This window comes from Prenolepis imparis, unplaced genomic scaffold, assembly GCF_030444845.1.
Source record: "Prenolepis imparis isolate NDT839.2.m4 unplaced genomic scaffold, iyPreImpa1.0 SCAF_4, whole genome shotgun sequence".
NCBI classification, from domain to species: domain Eukaryota; kingdom Metazoa; phylum Arthropoda; class Insecta; order Hymenoptera; family Formicidae; genus Prenolepis; species Prenolepis imparis.
Window position 1 is genome coordinate 8,393,930 of NW_028141162.1, and position 26,213 is coordinate 8,420,142.

Below are 26,213 nucleotides of genomic sequence, written 5' to 3' on the forward strand. Positions count from 1 at the left end.
CCGGGGTTGCATGCGCGTCGCACCACCCGGTTTTTGAATTCGATCCTATCGCGGAGAGGTAATTTAGACGTTTCTTTTAACGGGAAGCCACAACGCCCCAGCGATGTTGCTATCACATTCGTTGATGTGCGCGGAATTTCGCGAAAACTTTTCTAATATCCATCCACATCCACACATACACATACACATCGGGCTGTTAGACGTGTTTTTAACTGCCATTGCTGTGTATACCGGACGATATACACGATCGTGAATATTCGACGTCACTCTCAATTAATATGGATATACAAAAAAGAGAGTGCGCGGATATGTATAAAAAGATATTTAAAAAATTTAAACTCACGTGGAAATTCATACGCGCACTAGTGCGATAGAAAAATATAAAAAGCATATCGAATTTATTCAAACGAATAATATAATACGTTTTCTAAGGCAATATTAAATAAAGCGGAAGAGCGCGTGACTGAAGCGGTAAAAATAAATTTATATATACATACATATGTATACTCTCTCTGTATATGTACGTCGAACCAAGAATTTCAATCTCCGCTGGTAGCAAAAAAAAAAAAAAAAAAAAAAATTCGCGCGTGATGGAACTTCGTCAGGAAACGTTTCTAAGACCTGTGCAACGGCGCGGACACTTACGGCAATTAAACATCTCTCCTCTACAGGATCCACAAACCTTTTCGAGAAAAAACTAAATAAATAGACGAGTTCGCCTTGCAGGTCGCGAAGGACGAGGAGGTTGATGTGGATACGCGGCGGTGGTCGGTAGTGCTAGGGAGCTTGTGCAAACACAAAAGCTCACGGCTGAAGATAAACAGTGAGACTGTAAGCTGCAACATACCTTCGGGCATTGCGCCGGTAGGTAGGTAGGTAGGTAGGTAGGTAGGAAGGATAGAGATAGAGGAAGAGGCAGCGAAAAAGAGAAATACACGGACATTGTGCAAGGTTGTGAGCCTCTTTCAAGGAGAGACGGGAAACTAAGACGGGCGAGAGAAAACTCTGGCGAAAAAGAGCCACCTATAACGTTGACACCTAACAGCCGAAGGTCTCTTCTCTCTCTCTCTCTCTCCCCCCGAGCCTCTTCCGAGAGAGGGTCCTCTGTAAACTTACGACATTAGACCGTCTGTGGAATAAACTCTCGTTTTAATAGCGTAAATATACATGACGCGTAATCCACTTTGTCGCTTTCTCTCTGCTGCGGTTTCTCGTGCGAGATTTTTGTGTAACGTGGGAATGTTTTCGAGACGTATCGTGAATCTTTTCGGGTCGCGAGTTTGCGCCGTTCCGGACTGCGAATTTTACTCGAATGGTTATCAGATAAAAGCGTTGCTGTTAAAACACAGATGAGAGCTGTATTTATACTTTACATTTTAATGTTTTAACATGTTTAAAACATTGAAATTATATGATAATTAATTGTAATTATTTATTATAATCATATACATAATTATGCATTTGATAGATAATTGATAATGAATAGAACATTTTAATTTGTGCGTGTGTAAGTGATATATTAAGGCTGAAAAAAGTCTTACCTGTTGTGGTTTCCGTTGGATAGATCAGAAATCGTCCTGCAACAGACACAGATAATTTTGCAAATTAATTATTAATATATGAACTAATAACAAATAACAATAATTATATAATTATGTCATTGGATCGGAAATAATAATATAATTAAATTCATTAACTGGTTTGTGACTTTCTGTTTTGATAATACATATATAATATGCGAAACAAGGTAAAATGTATGTTATTATAATCGCAAATTACATATATGTATGTATATGTATATAGGTATATTGTAATTCTTAACGCTTCATCGCGTCTAGTATAGATACAGTTTTTATTAGATGATTTATCATTTATTTTTTGCATATATTAATATAACTAACAGTTTCAATCGAGCAATTTAAAATAGCTCGGAGCAGAGATGGGTAAGAGTATATTTTGGAACAGCTAATCTAGCTTCAGGTCTTAACTTGTAACTAGGTTAGTGGACGCGTGCTCATCGTCCGTGACAGAGGTTTGCACTTCAAAACTACGTGACGTGGCTTACGTTCTCGCTGCGTGTTCTCGGAAAACTGACGCGTTGGTCATTACTTGCAGCAACGAGTACCCGATCGCAAGGGGAATAATTAATTCAAGCAATGTCATTAAAAGTACTGCGGAAGTTAAAATACGCTAAATGACACGTTTATCATGGTAAGCGTGTTAAAACGACACTCTCGGCGTTGCGAATTCGTATAGGAGGGATATGCGCATGCAATTATATGGAATTAAATAAAACACATGATCTCATGGAAGGGACGCTTATGAATCGTACGCCTGATCTTTTTTTTTGTGTCCCACAACGAAACTAAAATAATTAGCGACAAGTAATCGATAGAGCGACGCATCGCATTTGATAAATAAAATGCGATATGATTCTTTTTTTTTGTACTGCACAAATGGTAGCCACGCCAATGATTATTCATCGAATTTATCACAAACGTATCCTCTCGAGGCCTGCATGTGTCGAGTCCGTGCATATAATTTATTATCACTTCGCGTTACACTAAAAATGCCTTTACTGATTCATTCGCAGACGCATAAAAACCACACCGCCATACATTACTTCGTGGAGACCCTTGTATCCACTTTACGCACACACAATCAACTGCGCTATAAAACGCACCTCGACCTACCAATATATTTTTCCCCTCTACGTTTTACAACTTTGAGCATGAATATAAGAAGCAACGGAAACTTCATCGCTATATTCTTTCATCAACTCTTATCTTATCAAACATTTTACGGCGTCGTACGTCTCGATAGTTAATTTTTCTACACATACATTAATTTTCACAAAGTTACTATCTTTGACCGAAAATTATCACAGATTATTATAAATTTTTATTTTCACATTTACGGTATTCGGAGAAACTTGAGCATATTTTTTTTCTTTCTTATTTCAATGTAATTTTACGGACAGAGCTTTCGTTGTCGTATGTAAAGTGGCGTATACAGATATAAATAAAATTCGTTTGTAGTATTCACACAGCGAGGCCAAGAAATTCAAAGCTAACTGAAGTTGCGCCGAGTTCGAAACTTGCTTCACGAGGCACAGAGGCAGTAAGATCTTGCACAATGCGTTACAGACTGTAGAGCTCCCTTGTTAAAGATTAGCACGATTCTAGAAAAGCTTTTGGAGAGTGAATGAAAGACACGAAGATATTGTTTTCTTGTCGCGTGCTTCAAACTAACTCTGAAGGGTAATAAAGATAGACAGTAGAGTAGAAGAAGCAAGATATATATCGCTAAAAGAGCGGACGAAGATTTTTAAGAGCGATGAAAAAAAGTTTTAATTAGGACTAAAAAGTAATAACGTTGTAAGAAAAATACGTACGCATGTTGTAATGTGCGTTTGAGAGTTCGTTACATTTATATTACGAGACTGTAGAGAGGATTTTTACATATGAGGAATGTAACGAATATAACGGTCCGACTATCTTTCAACGCGACAAACATTTGCCCCACATAACCATAGCAATCCCCTGAGGAACACTTTTCATATTCTGATATAAATTGGATAGACCAGGCTCACAGCATAATCGATAGTATTTTATCGCTCGCTAACAAGATGTCTCCTCTTTTTTCCGTCCCCATTAAATATATGTTGCAATCTCCTTTGAAAATCAAGATAAGTAATAACATTTACATCTTTCATAAAAATAGAAATAAAAAATTGAATTGATTCTATTTAATGCTACAAAATATTTACGATTTACATACAATTTTGTCATTTCTATTACGTGAGTTTAATAAATATTATTTTACGGCCTTGATGGTTTTACAAATATTATTTATGCTATTTTTATAATTTTATGTTTATTGTAACTTCTGTATGTCATATAAAATAAAAGTAAAAATATTTTTAATAATATATTTGCATTTAATAATATATACATACATATACTATATTATAAAGAATATTATAATGATATTGATATTTATTTGGTAATAGAGTATCGACCATGGGGCTTGTAATTACGAATACAAATACTTCATTTATTTTTATGTATTATGTCTTTCTGCTAACACAGCGTATATACTGCAAATCATCCTGTTGGAACGATTAATTGGGTCAAAATCATTATCGGTCTCTCCATTGATATAATTAATGATCGCGACTTTGAGCAGTTAACTTCAATTACTAGGGATCTGCACCGCATTCATTATTGCCTACTAACTATACGCACACATACATCTGGACGGTAATCTCGTTAATATTAGAAGATAATGTTAAGGATTATATGGCGCGCTATTATTTAAGCTGCTAACTATATAGAAACTATGTAAACTTTAAGGATATAACTTTTGCAGTACATAAATTTTATAATTGACATATAAGGGAGAATTCAAGAGAAACTGGATAAAAAATATTTATATAAAAATTGTTTAAATAATTCGGTTTTATATAGAAACCGTATATGCGCAATTTTACTCGATAAATAAATGTCTAAAATTCCGAATTTAATTATATTATACATATTTAACAATATGAAATATTTAATAATATGAAATATTTTTCTCTTCTTCGTGTATAAATAGAAATATATATATAAATCAATACAATAGAAATAAATCTTCTGCTATATTAAATTTGCGATTGTATATGAAACACAATTTGTTTCTCAGGTAGATGGAGCATGATATAGCGTACATGCTTCAAAATTTAATAAAGCTAGAATAGCATGGGAATAGTATAAAACGATCGGAATAAAATGATTTTCCACCAGCTAGCTAGCCTGGGATATATATTCCATAGAATAGTAGTGGAGATTACCAATACATGGAATACGTAACGTATTGCGAGACACGCGCATTAAGAGATCAATATTTGATGTCGCGGCAATCGATAATTGAACGTATTGTTTTCCGAAACGTGCTCTCAAACGTTCGTGCTTATTTCGCGATTCGTCGAACATGTGAGCGTTTTATTGTCAAGGAAAACGTGGAAAATTTAAGCCGGTCCACTTTCACCGCGCGAATGCCAATGAATGAATATGAGATATCTCGGTGCTGTGTCCATCGTATCGACGAGAAGAATTTCGTTTAATTCGCCAATTATATATATCATCTTTGTTTCGAACTTCTTCGTTCTACACATGTCGATGCAATCAAAAGGTAACGCGTTCTATGCATAAAACAGGCTTGTCCAGGAACATTCCGATGCGCGTGTATACGCAGAAAAGTACCCCTTTACCGAGGAATTCGACGAACGCGAATTCTAGGTTTCGTTCGAAGAGGGAAGGGTTGGGTCTCCAACAACTTGAACAACTTCACAATAGTCGCGGCCTTTGCACGGCCCGCTATGCGAAATAAACTTTACCCGCCGCCTAACTTTAAAATTGATGATCGCATTGTGTCGGCGCATGTAAGTGTATCCACGCGACAGGAATACGATGTTTGCGTGTCAATGACAGTTTATCGGGTGCGACTTCAGATGTTGAGTGCGGCATAGATCGGCGGAGATAAGAGAGTCATCATTATCACGCGTATGAGAGTTTCCACTCTGTTTCGTCGTCGACGTTATATATACAGAGAATATCATTACGTGCAGATAGCGTGAGAAAGAGACGGAGAATGTGCAATAGAGAAAGCTCTCCTTTGCAGCCGGACTCTCCACAACGCTCGAGAACACTTTTCCGCAGAACGGAACCCGGCACACACGACGATTGTAAGCTTCTGCCGATGGCATCGGCACAGAGCGATCAATGAGAAAATTTTAGATCCGCTCCGAATCAGCAACGAACCATTGGACTACGATGTTCTCCATATTTGGTTTGGTTTCATTGTTACGAAAAGGGCGTGACTCGCCCTCGCTGCGCTTATTGTTAGATGCAAAAACGCGTGAATTTCAATGTGGAATCGTTCTGTCTGAATCAAAGGGACTGGAATTTGGGGCGGACAGCCATGCGAGCTGGTATGTAAATGTATCTACTCTTTCTGTTTGCTGTTACACAGATGACACGGAAAAATTGTAGAAATGGTTCTACATACATATACGCGCGGAAACGCATTTGATTTCACGTTTTGCTGTAACATATTTTAAATCGCAAAAATGTTGAAAAAAAAAATTATAAAATTATTCCATGAATTCAGTTACTCTCTTAAACAGAGAAGCTTGTTGTTTTTAATTTTTAATGTTTAATTTTTGTCATGACTAAATTGTGTTTGTACACAATTCTCTTGTGAGAATCGCGATATGTATTGACGTGAGTTAAATTCAGAGACTTCTCGAAAATTATTACGGAAATAATATCTACAGAAATAACTATTAAATACATTACAATGGAGAGATCAAATCTCTAATAAACTATTAAAAAGGAAACATTGTAGTTAGTTCTCTAGAGATCTTGTTTTCTAAATACGATGCCTTATTCATATTTGAATTTTAATAATTCAATGCGACATTGTTTTAGCTCTCTGCACCCCAATGAACAAAACAACAGAGAGTGTAATAAAATTCTTTAATTATTGAGAGGAAATACAACAGGAAACTGATAAATTATTAAGCAATGTTACGCAATATTGCATAACAAGGAAGAAGTAATATTTTCCCATAATATACATTTTTATCAAATTGCGCAGCATTAAAAGTTCATCGATGCAAACCTTCGTACTTTTTAGTGTAATTACAGCCATTTCGTGAGAAAAGAGTTGGTTGTTGAAAGTCAGAGTCGTGAATGTACGTCAAAAACCGTATGAATGCGCTGTAATTTAAATTACTTATTTCAGATTGTTAGCATGGTTTGCTTTTCTTTCGCTTTGATTAAACGTTTCAACGTAGCGTGGTTATTTATGAGATTACTACGAGCTCAGCCAAGCGTCGCTTTAAACGATCGAATTTTCCGGAATGTAGGATACGAAAAAGATAAACACAGATCCGGCCCATAGGAATTCTAACATAATTACGCGGCGAAGCGTGGGTCTCGCTGCTACAATAAGTGTAGTACGTGCCGCGTTTGCACAATGCGTATTAATCCAATAATTACGTACTAAAACCTGTGCTCATCCGAGAGAAGTAGCTCTTACAAGCCACTACATATTCTCCCGAAAACACGCATTAACAATCTAAACATTGCGCAAATATCGACCTAGGTTTTACTTATATTTGTTTTTCGTGGACCGTACACACGTTTTACACATACATAGGTATATATATTTTGCGAATTTTCTTTTCTTTTAAGATAATCAATCGTCGAGTGAACCCATTCATGCGTTATCCATATATCGATCCTTATTTCTCAAAACAATAATTCAACGGAAAGGTAAAATGTTTTTTTGCGTGACCATATTAATGGAATTTTTCTTGCATGCTGTAAATTCATAGTAATGAACGATGGAATGTTATTAATGTACACATAGCAAAATTCTGATAAGAGAAGAAACAGAGAAGATTATTTTTTAGTTTTACATAGAGATTATTTGTTCCGCTGTTATTAATATTTCGCGAAATCGATAGTATGTTGCAGTAAATACAAATATCAATTGTGACAATTGATTTCTCATGTTAGAATTTACTTCATTTAATTATATGTATTGATTTTGTGCTGCTTGACGAAGTGAAATGAAGATAATGACAATTGTAGTTATAAATCACACTGCGTGCGCGCACACAGATATTTACATTTATTGTGAAGAAATTTTGTTCAGTCTTGTAATAAAAATGCTCAGTATTTCTAATAATTGCAGCTAGTAGCTATAAATATACTGAATATGCAGCTTGGATTAAAATCGAATAAAATTATACATCAATTTACTTTCAAAGGAAGTCTGCATTATTATCATGTAGCGTGACATCACTCAATTATCTTATACCATGCAAGAAATTAAACGAGTATGGCGTCGGACAGTCTTAGATATCTTCTACAACATCCAAATGTGAGAAGTTTATAAAGTAGAGCAGCAATAATAAAATTCTCGCGCTTCTTCCGAATTGCAACATTAAATGACGTAAGAGATAATCGTTTTACCAGAGATTTAATTTGCTGTCATAATGTAATTTCGATAATAATAAATAGTACAAAGTAATGAAATAAAATTCATTTTATTGACCAGAATATGTGCCAGATAATGTGCCGCACATCATGCCTTGTATACCTGAATAACCGGTTGATTATCCAAGTAGCTGCATACGTCTATAACGATCTATACCAAAGCCCGAGATCTGCATTGTAGCCGATATAGAGCAGAAACAAGACGATATAGCCCTAGCGACGGGGCGACGCGGGAGAGGATAACAGTTACGGCATACGATAACGCGCCAGTATTGACAAACATCTTCATTAACTCCGGTTGCTTGTGTACTATCTGCCTACAAACGTTGTGTATATGTGCCACGGAGCTATTCTCTACCTGAGCATACCTGCGCATACCTCCGGAGCTGTAGACACGGACAGTAATTTGCCAGGATTGCTACTTGATGCGAGTTAAACCGACACGTTCGCAGTGTTTCGACCTCTGCTAAATCTTACGGTATATTATCAGGGCTGAGCGAAACCGTTGGCAAATCGTTTGCAACGATCGCGATCGTCTATAAATCGAGAAGCGCTTTAATCCTAATTTAAGTCTCGGCATCGCGTACCGCTTATTTTAGAGATGCATTTATAAACTTGCCTCGGAAAGCGACAGCCAATCGACACTTGATATCGCACTCTGAGATTATAACGATTATCGATAACCAATTAAATAAGGATAATAGGACAAATATATAAATGTGTACTTTTAGCCTGAAATTTCATCAATAAAAGACTAATTACTAAACTGTAAAATATATACTTCAAAACACGATTTATAAATATATATGATTATACTATTTGACTTTGGAATAGTGTCGTTAAAAATAATGTTGTTTAAAACATATTTATATTATGTATTAATGCATTTTTTTTTACTAAAAGTTAATTATGCTCTAAAATTGGCAGCATCGATCAACTGGTGCATGTGATAAGGTAAATAATTAATGAACGCTTGTGTTAAAACAATTCATATATAAATAGATCATGCATATCGTATCTATGATATATTACCTATAATAATTGCTTCACATTGATTTTTAATTTATAACTTATCATATTTATGATTGCATAAATTGCTATTACTTGCTAATAGAAAACACGATAAATAATTAAAAAGTAAAGTTTTAAATATAGCAAAAGCATAATATCATGATTTAATATATATGTAGTTTAAATTTTAAAACTTTAACCTGCATTTTTTACTGTCCAAATAAAGATTTGATATAAAAGATATTAAGTTTTTATTTGTTTAAGTTTATTAACATGTATATTGATTATATTAAAAGTAATATACGAAGTCGATACAATTCTGTTAATATAATATAATTATTATGCAAATGTGATGTTATTTTTATTTTATTTTATAATCAATATATTGTATTGTTGTAAACTCTCAAAATTTTGATTGTCAAATAATGAGAAATAATAAAGCATTTGAAAATGCATATACATAGATTGAATTGTGTATCAATATTTATTTATTCGCATAACGAATTAACATCTTTCCGCGACTTTTCCATTTTGTCAGGTACATTTGTAATTGTTATTCTCTTGTATTTAATAACATACCATTTGTGATATGATATACAAAATGGATCATGTCAAGAAACGTGGGCATAGTACTATTTCAAATTATATTCCTTAAAAAACCAGATCAATTATAAGACAAAATGCTATATTTGTAAGAAACTTTACTGTTTAACTATTTAACGAAACATTTGAGAGATGTTCATCAGATTAATGTGCCTTTGATGCTCATTGTCAGACCAAAGGAATAAGAAAAAAATTAAATTTTAAGGATATTACTAATTTTTCTCCTTAGATAGATATATTATTATTTTATCTCTTTTCGTGCATACACATAGTAACAGAAGTGTCTTAATACATGAATTTATGTGTATGTGTACACAAGTATTTCTTGACATACTAAAATTTATGTGCTATCCCTATGTGTACACACACAAATAAGCATATAAATTTCAAATTGATTTGGCATTTGTTTATCACAAATATTACAAGATAAATGTTCAATAAATATTCGAATCCTGCATTATAGCTAATTTACCACATTCAGATACGACAAAAACTCAAAAACTTTTCATCTATTTATAATTCAAACATAATTAATAATTTGTTAAAATATACATTTCGATAATATAATTAGCCAAGAATATTTTGGTTGCAGATAATATTCGAGTTTTCAAATATTTAGTAAGACGAGATGTAATAATGACAGTTAAAAGATTTCTAATAATCAAATGTTACATATTAACGAAAATATTAAAGAAAGATCTTATAATTAATTATCTCTTGACTGTTTGAATCATCCCATTTAATCACCCTATTTTTATACATGTGCATAAGAAATATTAAGTAATTCAAAATCAAGTCAACAGCAATAGTGCAGACTTGTGTGAAATTAAATTTTAAAGAGAATATTATATTAAGCAACTCACTATTTTAGTACACACAGTAATAGCAATTTGACTTTTGATTTGCATATTAGAATAAATAATATAAATTGAAATGTTTATGCAAGTTGTTTATGCTTAATTACGAAAACATTTCTTCATACATATTCCTATTTTTAAGACAATCTTTGGAATTGCAAAAGCATTCAACTTGGAATCTAATTTATTTATTAGCAATTTTTGCAGTAGAAAATAAGAATAAACAAAATGTAAATTAATATTCCGTGTATATAAAGATGAAAGCAATATAGGTATAAAAATCATTAAAATGCTGTTTAATAAAATATAATGAGATAATGAAATCACACACATATTGGTTTTCATTATGAATATAATGTAAACTCTCGCGACAAATAAATGCTATTACCGTGTGATTAAAATAATAACTGATTATCATAAACAGAATAATCAGTTTTTTAATCAGAATATACGTGAGTACAAACGCAGAATTACTTTAAATTGATCAATTTTCCGAATGGTATTAATGGCAAATAAAATCACATTTTCAAACATTCAAATTCGCAATTTAAATCATTTTTGTAAGAAAAGGTGCTAACTCTTTATATCGCATACCTTTTAGATGATATAATCCTATAAAAACTCGTTTTTATATTTTCAGCATAGATCGGTGAAAAATGCAACGTATCCTGTGAGATACCTTTTTTTGTTTTAGCTCAAACGATTGCTAACTGTTCAATTTTTGGATGCATGAAATACATTTTCCAGTTTTATTCGGCTCAAAAGATTAAAAAAAAAAAGGAAAAAGTTAATCGAATACATATTTTCTCACTAGAAAAAACATGTTCATTTAACGTATACATTGCTTTATTGTAAACAATAATATAATCCTAAGATATAATATAATACGATAAATGTTAAATTAGTGCAACATATGCTAACAGATATTTTGTATTTCTATATATTTATATAATATATTCACAATTATATTCTGTTATCTGACTGAAAAGACATAAGAGATTCGACGAGAAAGCTATTGTTGCAAACCAACTGAATGCTGAATATATACGAACGCAACGTATCTGTAGATGCGGTGCAAAGAGATAATGGTCATAATCGTATTACCAATTCTATTTGTCGTAACAAACGAACTACGTTCAGTACGTGCTGCTGTCGCGCGTGTCTCGCTTATTGCCACTAACACCATTGCATCTTCTGTTTCAAACTGGTCTAGTCCTGTGATAATTAGATTCTCAATACGCGTATTTTCTTTTAAACCCTTAAGCTGAATCTCTAAGTATTCTCTTTACAAGAAACGTAATTGATAATTACTTTTATGATTGTATAATGGCTTTGACTTTTTGCGTAAAGCATATTCAATATATAATTATTCACACTAATTGTGTATAGCGTTTATTGTATATATAGGAGAGAAAGAAAATACAAGAATCTCGAATCTCGAAATAGAATTACATCAATCAGCTATAATTACATCGGTATAAAGATATTTTCTGCTCATGTTTCAATAATTTCGAATATATTTGTAGTGTTTTAGACTTTCGAGAATGATTAATAAGGATGTCAATCATAATTATTATCGTTACATGGATCGCTCGCGCAAGAACAACGACAATAGCCATGATTACACCGAAAGTAATATTCATGGTATTAATAAATTAGTCGGTGATAGGCAAGCACGATGTAACAGCGTCGTTTATCACGAACTTGTCCATTCATCGTTACGAGGATTAGATTAATTACCGAAAAGCCCGATAAAACGGCATGTCTGACACCTAAGTGCAGCACGGCTCGTCAATCAAGCCGGGAAGTAATTCTTAGGGGAATTCCTAACATTAGCAAGCGGCGAATGCAATAAAAACTGCAATAAAATTAGGACAGTAAACTAAAGGAAGAGTATGCAATGCATTCGACAATCACATGTCGAGTTGTATAACGTTGCAAATGTTGATAAATGTCACAAATAGTTTATGCACATTATCGACGTTCGTGCGATTTAAGATAAGGCGAGCAAAGAAACACGCTTAATGAAATGATGCGCAATGTACCGCGCGTATAAGTGTCGTCTCTCTCATCATAGGGGAGATCCGGATGGACGACGGCAACGACACAATCGCAACCGCGCATGGTCAAATCTGGATCGGACGCGTCGATAGATGGTACGCGGCCGTGCCATTATTTCCGAGAATAGAATCATTTTCGATGCTATTACCCTGAGTACGCCCGTACGGCAGTCCGACAGATAGACACAATGGCGATGTTTGCGCCATGCGGGGGTAGGAACATGGCATACGTAGGCGAGTAGAGAGATTAGACTGATAGGTGGTACAGGGCAGAGGCAGGTCTGGCCGGGCCGGGCCACGATATGCTTATGAGATTGATAATGCCGACACGTCGGGATCGAATGGCTGTTAGATAAGTAGAACCCGGTATATAGATGACGCTCTACTCAAGCGTACGTACATACATAGCGCTATGCCTAATTGCTCGTAAATGACGGATCACGATGTCAAGTCGGGAGGTCAAGCGACTCCTCTACGGCGTCCTCCCATCCGCAGATCCTCCGTCGTCTAATCCGTCCATCCATATTCCCATCCATTCGATTCTGAAGCCCGAAATCGGAACGTCGGGCTCTTCCTATTTCTCGTTGACGACCATGCTATCCCTCTCTCCCTCTGTCACTATCGTTTCAGGGATTTAAATGTAGGTCATTCTACCCTTTGTCGATTACGAGCCAGTCGTTTCGACTCATCGAATTCGTCGGCTCGTGACGTTGAAAAAAAAATTTCGAAACAAAAGATCTGCCAGCACACACGTTTGATTATAAAAGCGAAGCGAGATAATATAAAAATGTGCTGTTAACAGCAATTACTTAAATTGTAAGTAGCGCATGGACCAATTAGAAGGAACAGATAATATTACACGCGTATATAACGTGTGGATTTATACATTATATTGTTATCTTTTATTTCGTTTATTTTTTCAGAAAATACTCGTAATTAACTTCTGTTATCTATACATAACGATAGAGCCATAACGCAGTATGACGCTTACCAGCACCGAAAGACTCTTTAAGAGCGTTTTGCACTTTTATAGCGTAACTTTTATAGCATAGACTGCATAGAAATGCACTCTATAACATAAATATCGCGCATATGCATTTTGAACATACTTGACCGTGGATAAACGCGATAAATTTTACGATCCGAAGCTCGTAATGGATTTGCAACATGTTGCAAACAGGACGCGGGATGAGCGACATGTAACGTGAAAAGTGTGACGGCCTGCCATCAGGCAAATTAATACGGATAGAATCATATTTGCGTTATATAGAACTTGAAATTTTCAATCTCAACGATATGTCTTATTTTATTAATATTCATAATTTATTATACAAGACAAATATAAAATACAACTGCAGTTCTTTTCATTTATTTAGGAATTATTGTTTATCGTTTTTTTTTGTTTTATTTATATTCTTCTCTTAATTATACATGACATTTTATGCAGAGTATTATTCGTAATTTGGAAATAGATAAATGAGGAGTAATATACAATAACCATGTTATATTACACCTCAATTTCGTTCATTTGTATCCTACTACATTACCAACATTACAAGCATCGTCGCTGTACCATATGTAATTGATGAACATGATCGATGTATCAGAAGATTATGATACTCGTTGTACCTCCGATGATCATAGCGGAATGTTCAATAAGAGTATCCTTACCGTGAATTGAATCCATCTATCAAGTCCAGCCGTCATGATTGGTGCTTAAGGGTGGTTTGTTGCTTGGCTTAGAACAAGATACCTTGATTGAATAGCGGGTGATATACGAGCGTGGATAACGAAAAAGACGGCTCAAATCTGCAGGCTCAAAAAGTTTAACCGATAAATAACCCTTAACGAGTATCACGATATAGATACGAATTCGATAAAGTGCAATGCTCTTGAGATAACGTTGGTATGCGTGAGAAATTTTGTTCCTGTCAGAAATTTCAGAGAAATTATTTACGCTAAAAATAAATGAAGTATATATATATCTCGATTGCGTAAGATAAATTAAATTTAATTGTACTAATTGCATTAATCTTATATTGAGAACATATACTTTGTCGAATGAGTAAATCATAATTTTATCTTGCAATGCTGAGAATATAATATGTTGAACAAGAATGATTTGTAATTTCTGTTGAGACTGGGACATTATCTAAGATATATTGCACAATTGGCACTTCGATTAAATTTACATACATTAATAAAAAGTAGGTTAAACCTTTTCATCTCATTTTTTTTCCTTTTTCTTTCTCTCTTTTATGTATTTTCGTTCACAATTCTCGCGCGATATATGGCCATTTAAATTTCGATTTAAATTGGATTAGCATATTTTAATACTAGAATCGTTTCTCTTTATTGCGATAAATTCGATTATACGATAATCAAGACTTTTATAAGCGATCATGGTTTAACTTTTCCCGAAAAACATAATTATTTGACACGAAATACATTATGTATGTTGAGATAAATATTTTATCATCACATATCTTATGCATCTACGTCGAGTAACACTGTATATTTTCGACACTTTCTCAACTCGATATTAATTGTTCGTACTCGTGATAGTGTTGACAGCACTGAGAGTCTTGTTACCAAGTGCGATATGCATGCATTACCCTTTGTTCTGGGATAGAATATGCGGCTTTTGGTCCCGACCAGCATGAAGCAGTACATACGTCATTGTCCAACGGGTGTTCTGCGGTAGTAATTGTCATTTGATCTCGGTAACCCCTCCCATATATACGTAGCACCCGCAGTTCCTACCCGCCTCGCAGACATTCATCATTTACAGACAATTGCCTCAACTTGCCTTGCACGATGCGCAAGCTACTACTAGGTAACCCTAGTGAGACATCCATCGGTGTTCATTGATGTAATATATATTCCGCGTGCGATTGCAATCATAAGACGACGCATGCATAACCGCGACATGTCTTTGATCAGGCATCATCACTTGCAGAATATAAATAGTTGACTGCACGATCGATACTGGGAGAGGATACGATATTCGCGATGCGAAAAGAAAAGACCGCGCCCCCGAAAATACACGAATGATTACGTTTCTTTGAATATCAATATTATTTTTCATGAGTTATAAATATATAATAATTTACGTTTCTGATTGTAATCAGTCAAAAATGCCACTGAAACTTGGCGAAAAGTGAATCGAGATATTAAGAGATAATTTATTTAGCGATTTCTACCAGGAAGTTCTAAAGTCACCCATCTTAATATTATTATAAATTAATTGAAGCAGTTACTAAATTTATTTATTATCAAGTTGAACTTATTAGGCGAAATATTAAAAGCTTATTTGAGAGTAAATACAGTAAATCATCACAAACTTGTTAGTTTTGTAAAAAATTTAATGCTTTACAGTAAAATAGATAAGATTGTTTATTATTTAAATCGCGATAAACTTTTTCATTTTATTAATGCTTGATAATTTATTCGCAATGCATCTAAGTTTGTTAATTATTGATAATTTTATAAAATGTTAATATTATACATAATACCGTTCATTTAGAAAGAAAGAGAGAGAGAGAGAGAGAGAAAGTAATTGTAATATATGTAAGTTCTATTTTAGCGAGAAAGGCTATAGCAAAGACGGAGAATCTCAGAGACTCCATCAACAGTCTATTTTATAAAGCTGTTAATTAAGGACAAGACCCATGGTCACGTTGCACGTTAGTAAGAATATCTTAAAACGCCTCATGAATATTTATACACACACACTAGCGAAGGGCTTCTGGTAATTATACTGGGCGTTGCTACATGTCTCTTACCGTTTATGCTAACTACTTCAAGGTTTTTCATCCCTTAGAATTCTTATTTCGAAATTGAAGCAAGAAAAAAATTTATCCTTTTTCCTTCGAGTTAATACGAATTATATGTTAAAAAGTAATTCAATTTCATACGGATACGTTCTTAAAATAAATGACGTAATGCTGACAAAATAAAACGATTGTAGATATCCACTTGTCTAACAAAAGATGTATATGACGTAAACTCGACGTTCTGAAAAATAACGTATATCAAGCTGTTGAATTTAATTCGAGAGCGAAAAGATTATCACGAACAACGTATAATTAGGAAAGTAACTCGAAAGCTCGGGTCGTAAAGAGGAAAGAGCAAATTACACGCACTAATTATTTGCATAAATATTTACGGGAGAGTTACTTGCTTGCAAGAACATGTATTTCGTCCGTATACCAGAATCCAAACCGCATATGCTGTAGGTAAATAGAAATTAGGAGAATGTAGTTTTGAAATTTTCGCGTAATAGGATAGGGCGAAAATCAGCTTACCGCGAAATCACCGTGAGATGCAAATCCAGATTTTTACAGTATGGGGATTTGCCGTTGAGATCTCGGATCGCGCGCGAAATATTCGCCTTGGTGCATTACTAGTCAGACACCATAGATCTGAACGGAAGCGCTCCAAGGCGCTAGTCTAAATCTACTGCGGTTTTGCCGTGAATCTCGGAGGTAACATACCGAGAAACTCTGTTTACAAGCGAATCCTGAGGATCGCTAAATCCAGGTTGCTCATTTCCTCTACATTGACCTCGATGTACGTAAAGCGCGTTTTAATGAATTTTCCGCGCTAGGCGGACGGCTAAATGTTGTGAAAGTGCACGAGAACGATGTACGTGTGTATTATCTTTACTGGCAGTAACTATAATTGTACAGGAAGCAAAATTTGTAGGATTACGATATAAGAATTATTAAAAAAATAATATAATGTTTTCTATGCGCGCGTTTCTTGCACATGTGTTAAGTTACAGAACTTATCATTGATTTTTTTTTCTCTTCGATAACGTGATAATAAAATTTAAATAGTATAATGAGAAACTGTTGATTCCGTCGTTGCAATTGTGGAATATTATAACGCTTTGTTCGACTACGTGTGAAGAGTACAATGCATTAAAATCATTGATTTTCCCATGCGAGCTTATCCGGCCGGAAGTTATTATAAAGCAGAAACGAGAATAAATCTCGACGTAAATCACGAGCGCGAACATTTCTTGGAATTATTCGGGTGGAGGATTATACGCGTTTGCGTTCGAAGTGGACGTACTACGTACAGAGGAGGAAACTCCTTGCCTTGCCTTCTCTCGCGAGTTATGAGGGCAGCTAAAATTCGTATCACGTCACCTGCATAATATCGGCTGCACGACTTATCGCTTTTCGCCGCAATGCTGACCAACGTAAATACACACGCCCGTATCACCGGACACATCCGTTTCATCGTCCGACCGTTTCTATTTACCTTTTAGCGGAGTCAAGAGACATTTCGTGCAAGATAGAGAACGTCAAAGCGTTCCTTCGCTGTGAGCAATGCGGGATTTTCTAAAATCGCCACACATATGAAGGATGCTAAAATTAAAATATTCTTATTGTTGATTCTATCAATTATTAGTGTATCTTTTTGCGGGTTTACAACCGTTTCGACTGATGAGATCTTTTACATGTATCTTATATATATGATTTAAACATTCTTAAAATAAAACGCCAAGTTACATATCATACGAGGAACAGATATAGAAATAAATCTGCGTAATTAAAGAAAATATTGTATCTCCGCGTAATTAAAACGATAATTTTGAAAATAATGATAATGTAAAATATGTATTTCTTGAGGATTATAGCGTATAATGTAATAAACGCTATAATCATATAATATGCGCGCGTTATTGTTGCACGCGAAAGAAAAGGGATACAGAATTAGCACTGAAAAATAAACTGACAAAAGATAACCTGGTCTATTCTTATACTGTCCGAGACAAAATAGCCTTTAAATTTAGCTAACGAATCTTATTGTAGTTATATTGAATTTTACAAAGGAAAAGTTTCTTACTGCAGAAAAACAAACATCCGTATTGTCAAGTAACCCTAAGAACGAGTATTAATAATGTAATAAACCGATTGCTCCGATTTCACGGTGGAGTGTATTTTAAAACAGTAAATACAAAGCAAAGGCAGAAAAAAGTAGATGTTTTTCTTTGCAATACGTTTCGTAAAATTCTTTGTGTTCTAAAAATAAAATATACTTGTTCCCGGTTTGTTGTTTTTGCACTTACTCTTTACACGAATTCTATATTCTTTGACTTTTTTGACAAAAAAGATTTGTCATTTATATCGTATCTTTATATTTAATATATCTCGTTAAATAAAGTCTATGTCAAACTATACATATAATACTTTAACATCGATAATCAAGATGGAAAGAAACAAATAAGTTCATGGCAACAATAAAGAGCAATCTACCACGATATCGATACTTATTCTCAAAGTGAAATCACTATTTGGTCGAAAAATCGATTACGTCTCCGACACCGGACAGTCGTTTTAAGCAAAATAAAAAAAGTCGCCGTTGCATTGTCGGGCTTCTGCTCCTGATATGCAAACATAAGCTTTGGCCAGAGAACTATATGTATATATACACACATACATGTATCTATATACGGCAAAAGGGTCCAGCAGATGCAGGATTACTGTTGCACCATTGCGAGAGGACCTATAGCATGCGGTCCCGAAACGGTTTGGTGCGGAGAAGAGTTACCGGAGCTTGTTCGAACCGAAAGAGGGAATAGCGATGGGGAACGGCGTGAGGGAGGGAAGAAGAGAGGAGAAAAGGAAGAGAGTACGGTTTCACCCCCGAATGCATCGATAGCACGGTGGCCCAGTTCTCTCTCTCCCCTGCCCCTGCTTTTTGCCTCCTTCTCCGATTCCTCTCATTTTCTTGCTCTCTTCGTCTACCCACTACCCTCTCTTGCATTCTATCTTTGTTGCTCTGTCTACCGCTGACATCTAGTCGCTTTCTCTCCCTCTCCCTCTCTCTCTCTCTCTCTATCTTTCTCTTTCTCTTTGTCCTCTCACGTCGTCCTATACGAATTTATAGGTGACCTCGTCGCTACACATCCGCGGCTCGATAGAGTTACGACGATATGGAAGTGATTTCGGAAGTCTTTGAGAAATCGCACGCGAGGTAAATTTTCAAATATTTGTACAGCACACAAACTTGTGATATTGTTAAAACTATTGTAATAGTGCTGGAGCAACATCTTTTTTCAAATTATACATTTTTCAGAGAGTATTACTAGTGTATATCAGTTTACGAATTAGAAATATATAAATACATAATTGAAGAAGCGCATTGCTGTTGTATTAAATTTGAACGTTTCTTAACTCCAAGGGAGATGATAAGCATTTACATAAGTGTTATATATTACACATGTATTGCACGTACCAGTAATTGAACGTAGATAACATAACATTGCTGTATATAGTGACCGCAATGCATACGCGGGGAAACACTTGCGATTAGAGTGGAGGTTCGCAATCGCCACGAGCACAGAATTATATTGATTACAACACTCATCAACAATTAATTTCTCGGGAGCTCTATCTATACGCGATGTTAGCACATATACTCCAATATTCCGTAGAGTACACAATTGCAAACCGCAATTCTGGTCTGCTGAATAATTCCGAGCCGACATAATATTTCCTGGTAATTGAACTTAACGTATGCTTGGATATGTTTTTGCGATGCGAATATGTATAATTAAAGAAAAATATGCGTGTCAACGCACAGCTGAATGAAATAAAATGAAAACGACATTATAAAATATGTTCAATAGTATTATATTTTTCATTAATTTTCTTTAACTACACATTTGTTGGATTTGTTTCTCGTAAATTTGCATTTATATAAATGCTTATTTTAGATGTTAATATAAAAAAAAGAAGAAGAAGAAAAGAATCCTATTAGCATATACATATATAAATATTATTGCAAATTTAACGCTTTCTGAAATATTTTTAGATTTATATACATATGATTGGACTTACAATATATTAATATTTATTCAAACAGATTAATTTTTTCTTTCAAAAATTTAACAAACTCACTGTAATGTTTGAATGAACAAGCACAGTATAACGAAGAAAGTGCATTCAATGTTTTAATTAAAATCTATGACAGTTTGCGAATTTGCATCATAACGGTCTTACTATGCGAACGTTTGACAATGTTCGATCCGCACGTTGGACCGCAAACCTCGAGATTACAAATTATTCGCAATCACGCAGAGTGGTTTCCCTATATCCTTCGATGGCATGTTCGTGGAAAATTAATTTGGTTCCTAGCCTTAGTTACAATGCTGTCTAAAGATTCATCGTGGCACATTCAAACTTATATATATTAGGATTAATTAAACAACTGCGCTATCAATACAAGAAAGTTCAGAAAACAGCTTTTACGAGCTTTTTCTCTAATAAATAATTTCTTTTTCAAATTATTTGTAAGGAGACTTGGAGATGATTTAAATATATCAAAGTGTGTGCACGCGAAAAATTTCGACTATCTACTTCGTTGTCATGATACTCTTGAGATATTATCGAGATCGCGTGTTTTACGCTTGTCGTCAACTTTATTTCGCGCTATTCAGGGAGAAAAAAAGAGCAGCGTGCAATCTTTCGCTTACCCTGATACGCATATGGCCAAGACTTAGCTTTTATGTCGCGCAATGTCTACGTACATACATGTGCAGATATATATGCAGATATATATGCAGATATTCCCATCGTATTTTTTTCTCTCGTGATATCTGTCGTAGCGGTATCCACTCAGCCGCGAGGCAGATCCCGAGGAAAACTGGCATTATCCGGCACCGCGTACTTAATGGTTGTACCGAGCGAAGTTCTTCGCCGCCGAAGAAACGACCCGCTTTACTATAAATTCCAGATAAGCCGAGGTTTACGGGAGGCATGCAGTTAAGACGTCGTGCTTGCGCGCGCGCGGAAGCGGAAGCGGAGCGCATCCCGTCCGCGTCGCGGAAAACAAACAGTCCGCGGAATTACTGTCTGCGTTCGTTCGTCGATGCCAGATTAGAGGACTCGAGGACTCGGGCATGTTCGCTACACGTATATACGAACAATGTGTTTCGAAGAGACGTGATAAATCGGGGTGAAACGGGATCACAATCGATATTATTTTATATGTGAAAAACTTATAAATTTATGCCGAATTGAGGATATTAAATTAATATCTGAAAATTTTTACGAAAAGAGATGATATAGGTTTCATTTTCATATATTTAGGTGCAGGACGTCTTTTATTATATATTTTCGTGTTAAAAACGGAAATATGAAAGTCAGAAATAGAGAATATTAAAATCGAAAAGTGCAGTTTATATATATACCAACGTTTAAATGTTACTCAAAGGGTTCTAAGAAATATGAAAATTGAAAATAGAATATCAGATATATAAGAAAAGTATAATTTTTATATATATGTCGACCGATATTTAAATGTTCAAATAGTTGTCAAAGAGGTCGCGGATGAAAATTAATTTTACCGTCGGCGCTTTTCGTCGACATCGGTGCAGCTTTAATCTAGAGATTTATTTTTGCCGGTGTCGGCCGTAGTGAGATTAGTTAATCAACGCTGAAGATTGGCTGCTTCCGTTGCGGGTGGTGCGTCAGGCTTCCTTCAAGTTTTAGCGGCCGACGGTGTCTCCGGGCTACATTCACCTCCCTTAAACTTGAATTTTTCATCTAATTCCAACTGGGGGGTCGAGCGAGCGACTACGCGTCAATTTTCGCACGGATTAAATATTAGAGAAGCGAAGCGTCTTTTCCTTACCTCGCAAGAGACGCGGATGAAAGAAGGTTGGAGGGATTCGACACTAGAGATGAATAGCCGTAGGATGTGCCGTGTGTTAGGAACGATATTCTATGTGAGATGGCGTTTAGAGAGTTAGGATAGTTGTTTTCTTGATGGAGGCTTGACGGAGGAAGAGAGGGTATCCCGATGATTGAACGGCAACATAAATATTGCATCTCTCCGGAAGCATCGAAAGTTTCGACGGCGCCTGATACGTTATAATTTTTTAAGACAAATCGCGGTATCTCGGTAATCACACTTGCTGCAAAATCAAAGAATTTCATTTTATCAATATGATAAAGTTTCGCCAAATGATATTTGCGCGAAGAGAATTTTCTTGATACGAAATATAATATAGTTTTTAAATACTTATATTTTCTATTAATTACGTAATATTACTTTATGTACATAATGAGTAACAATTTATTAAAATGTCCACGATTGAGAGGCGTGTTTATAAACCGAATAAATTGATTCAATCAACCGCAACAGTATTTACACACGTGAAACCGTACGTTTAACGCGAATTCGTTTAGTTAAGTGTTATTTGTGACATTTCATAATTCTATCGATAGCTAATTACAAATATCAGCGCTCTGGTGTGTGAACAGCATCGTGCACGCATTATTAATTACGCGCCATTTATTGCGCGAATATCATAGTACGAGTGACAAACGGCATGGATTTGACTTAACATTATGGGATAAAAACATCGACGATTTGTTCCTAGAAAGAGTTCTAGATGACAAGAATCGCGGTAACGTGCTTGGTTGATGCAAAAAAATTATAAAATGTCCATCGCATTTGATTTATTTATCGCTAAGACGAGCAAAACGTCGAGCAAGGTACTTTGTATATTGTGCCGAACACTGATGGGGAACGTATATGAAAAAGCATGCGGGCGAATCGTCCATCGCGCGCACCTAGGTAGGAAAATTGGTTTTTCCGGGCGGAAGTGAACGCCAATAAACGAAGCACAGCACTCAGTCACTCAGTCGCTGAGCGAAGTTGACCGAGATTCGGCTGGCAAAGCACAATAACTCGCCACATCAGTCCTGGGATTTTGCAGAAAGCGCGCGCTGCGAACTACGCGTGCACACGTCTATATCTACAGAGCTGCAAGCTCTGCGAGCGTTTTCACGCTCTGACGAATCCCGCAGTCCGATTGAATCGAGATGTTCCCATGGCCATGTTCCCCTCCCCCTGATTCGCGATTTTCCAATAAAAGGTTCGCGCAAGACAGGTATTTCGCGATATCGTGCAAAGTTGAGACGGAGAAATTATTTAAAATCACAATTATATCTACATCACAGCATGAAGACACATTAATGTGTGATTGTCTAATATATCTTGGCAAATCAAATTCAAAATTCTCACACAAATTTAGAAAGGAAGCTTCCCTTCTCTCCCTCTCTCTCTTTAACAGAAAATTAATAAATTCGAAGAGTAAAATTTTTAATACATTTTAAAAAGGTCGATATACAAGCAACGCAAGATTTCAAATTTGCCTACATTTATGGAAATTGTGCGTATGTACATAACAAAATTTGACATTTGCATTTGGACCGGGAAATTATTATTGCAAAATGCATATATCGAAACTTTTTAATTATTTACTATACTCTCTATAACGCTTTCTGTTACTTTACAATGTAAACATAAATATTCAAGCTGTATGTAATATTTTGCGATACTCGACGGAAATTATAATTTATAAATAAAGTTTCGTTGTCAACATATTCGCTTTCATGGTCTTTTGCTAGAAATACAAAATTTATAATTATCGAGATCATATATGACTTTAATTAAAATTTTGTGAAGTATATTTATATATGCAACACATGGTATTCAACCATGAAATGCAATACACGCACACATATACATACATATATGTATACATATACTATATATTTTTTTTCATTTTCTCTATATTCACATGTGTACAAAACGTGTTCCATTTTCCTAGTTTTTTCCTACAAAATTTTTCGTTTAAACATCACTGCCAATCAGCAGTAAAATTTTACAAAAATAATTGGTCTATATTCATTATTTTTTGTACACGATAAATTGTATCACAACATGTATTGTAACCCTTTTATATCATACTGAACTTTTAATCGAGCTCTCTGAACTGTAATAGGGAATTGCTTTTGGTTATTTCGATTATCTCGAGGTCATTAGTCATTACGCGCGTGTAAGGCATATTTATTCTATAACGGTTCGTATAACAATAATCGAAGAATCGCGCGACAGCGACATTCAATAACGCCATTTCGCCACTTTAGCGAGGAAACTCTTATAAAGTTTACACGTGCGAGCGTGTATTCGCGCTCGCAAAGCGCGCAAGGAACAGACGTGACACGCATCCATTACAAGCCGGAATTTGAATTTCTTCCGCCGAAACGCGGGTGACGATCGCGCGCGTGTGGAAACGTTACTCTCTCTCGAAAGGGTCAAACAATAAATTACCCCCGGTAGTAAACGGCGCTATTAACTTTCCCGTCGAAACGACAAATCCGTTTAACGCTCGGCTACGCCGACTGCATCGGTAATAAGTTTCATTCTGCGTCCGGTCCAGAGAGCCCCACGGCATATACCTACTCTCCAAGAGACTATTAGTCGTGCGTTTGTTTTATACGGATGCGGATATACGCAGATATTATGAGGCGCAGTTTGTGTGCGCTCGCAGAACGCGAAGAGGAAAATACACGGTAAATCTGACGGCAGCTGAATTTTTCGAACTGACATGTAGGTGCATATTTTTGGTCGTTACGGAATGATGAGACATGAGACGTATATGCGCGAAAACGATACACGTCTCGTTGCAAAAACATGCATATATAATAACAATACGTGCAACGTTGTTTACGGCCGACGAGCGAATTTATATTTTAATTCGAGTAAAATCATATCGCGCGCGAGAACCTGCTATGATGGGCGAAACACTAACGAGAATACGCACCGAAATGAAATAAATATATCCTGGGTCATAAATAATATTACCATATCATCGTAACATACATGTATGGAAAAATTTAGATGCTAGATTGTAGTATAAAATTATTATGTGTGGATTGCGTGCGTGATGACTGATAAAAATATTATGGTATCATGATATTACCGAAAATATGATATCGACGAAAACACACGTATTCCCAGCATTTGACGGGTGACATTAAGGCGCGCGCGCGATTACTATACGTTATACGTGATCGCGAGAAACTGTGGTGGATTAAACGAGAAACGCAGGAGAAACCGACGAATAAGCCGATATAAAGTACGAAAATATATTTTCCAATGGAAAGTGGTCGATTCGCGCCGCGTGGTAGGGGAAAAAGATGCGAGAGCAGGCTGAAAAGCAGGATCGATCAGCTGATACCCTGGGGTAAGCTAAAGTTTCGTTTACCGACCCCTTCGCCGATACACTGCAAATGGCGTATCCCTCGTGCATACATATATATATATATATATATATATATATATATATATATGTATATAGTGTATATATACTATATATACGAGTGCCGCTCGTGTATATATATGCCACAGGAAGCAATATAACTTTCTCACCAATTAATTTCATAACAACAAACGTGTACGATTAATTTGAAGTTAAATGGCGCCGGCGCAAATTCGGATGGTAATGAGGTCAGGGGGATGTTATAGGCTGGCGATGGAAGGAGGGAAGGGGGTTGTATGCTCGCTTTCCAGATCCATATGGTGCTTTCCCGTCGTTTCGTACTTCTTTTATCCCGCTCTCCTGGATTCTTCGAGCTCTCTACACTCCTTTCTACCTACTTTCCGCGTCTATCTCTCCCTTCTCGAAATAATCTGATTTCAGTCGTTGTTAAAAGCTTTTATCCCAGTATGTTCTCGGATCCGTTCCGGCTTGTTTGGCAACTCATGCAACCCATTTTCAAATTGATATGCTTCTATCTTGTCAGTTTCATTAATCAATA

At 35.5% G+C, this 26,213-nt stretch overlaps 2 protein-coding genes across 7 annotated transcripts in view; one reads left to right on the plus strand and one right to left on the minus strand.

Moving 5' to 3' along the window:
• Window positions 1-26,213, minus strand: part of Ten-a (Teneurin-a transmembrane protein) — a 466,667-nt gene that overhangs the window by 359,391 nt on the left and 81,063 nt on the right. For all 6 annotated transcript variants that reach the window (XM_083036192.1, XM_083036190.1, XM_083036191.1 and 3 more), the window contains one exon: window positions 1,542-1,577. The gene's annotated coding sequence lies outside the window, so the exon portion shown is untranslated. The remainder of the gene's footprint in view (window positions 1-1,541; window positions 1,578-26,213) is intronic.
• LOC145935111 (uncharacterized) overlaps window positions 1-26,213 on the plus strand; it is a 194,950-nt gene that overhangs the window by 89,605 nt on the left and 79,132 nt on the right. The gene's annotated exons all lie outside the window — the stretch shown is intronic.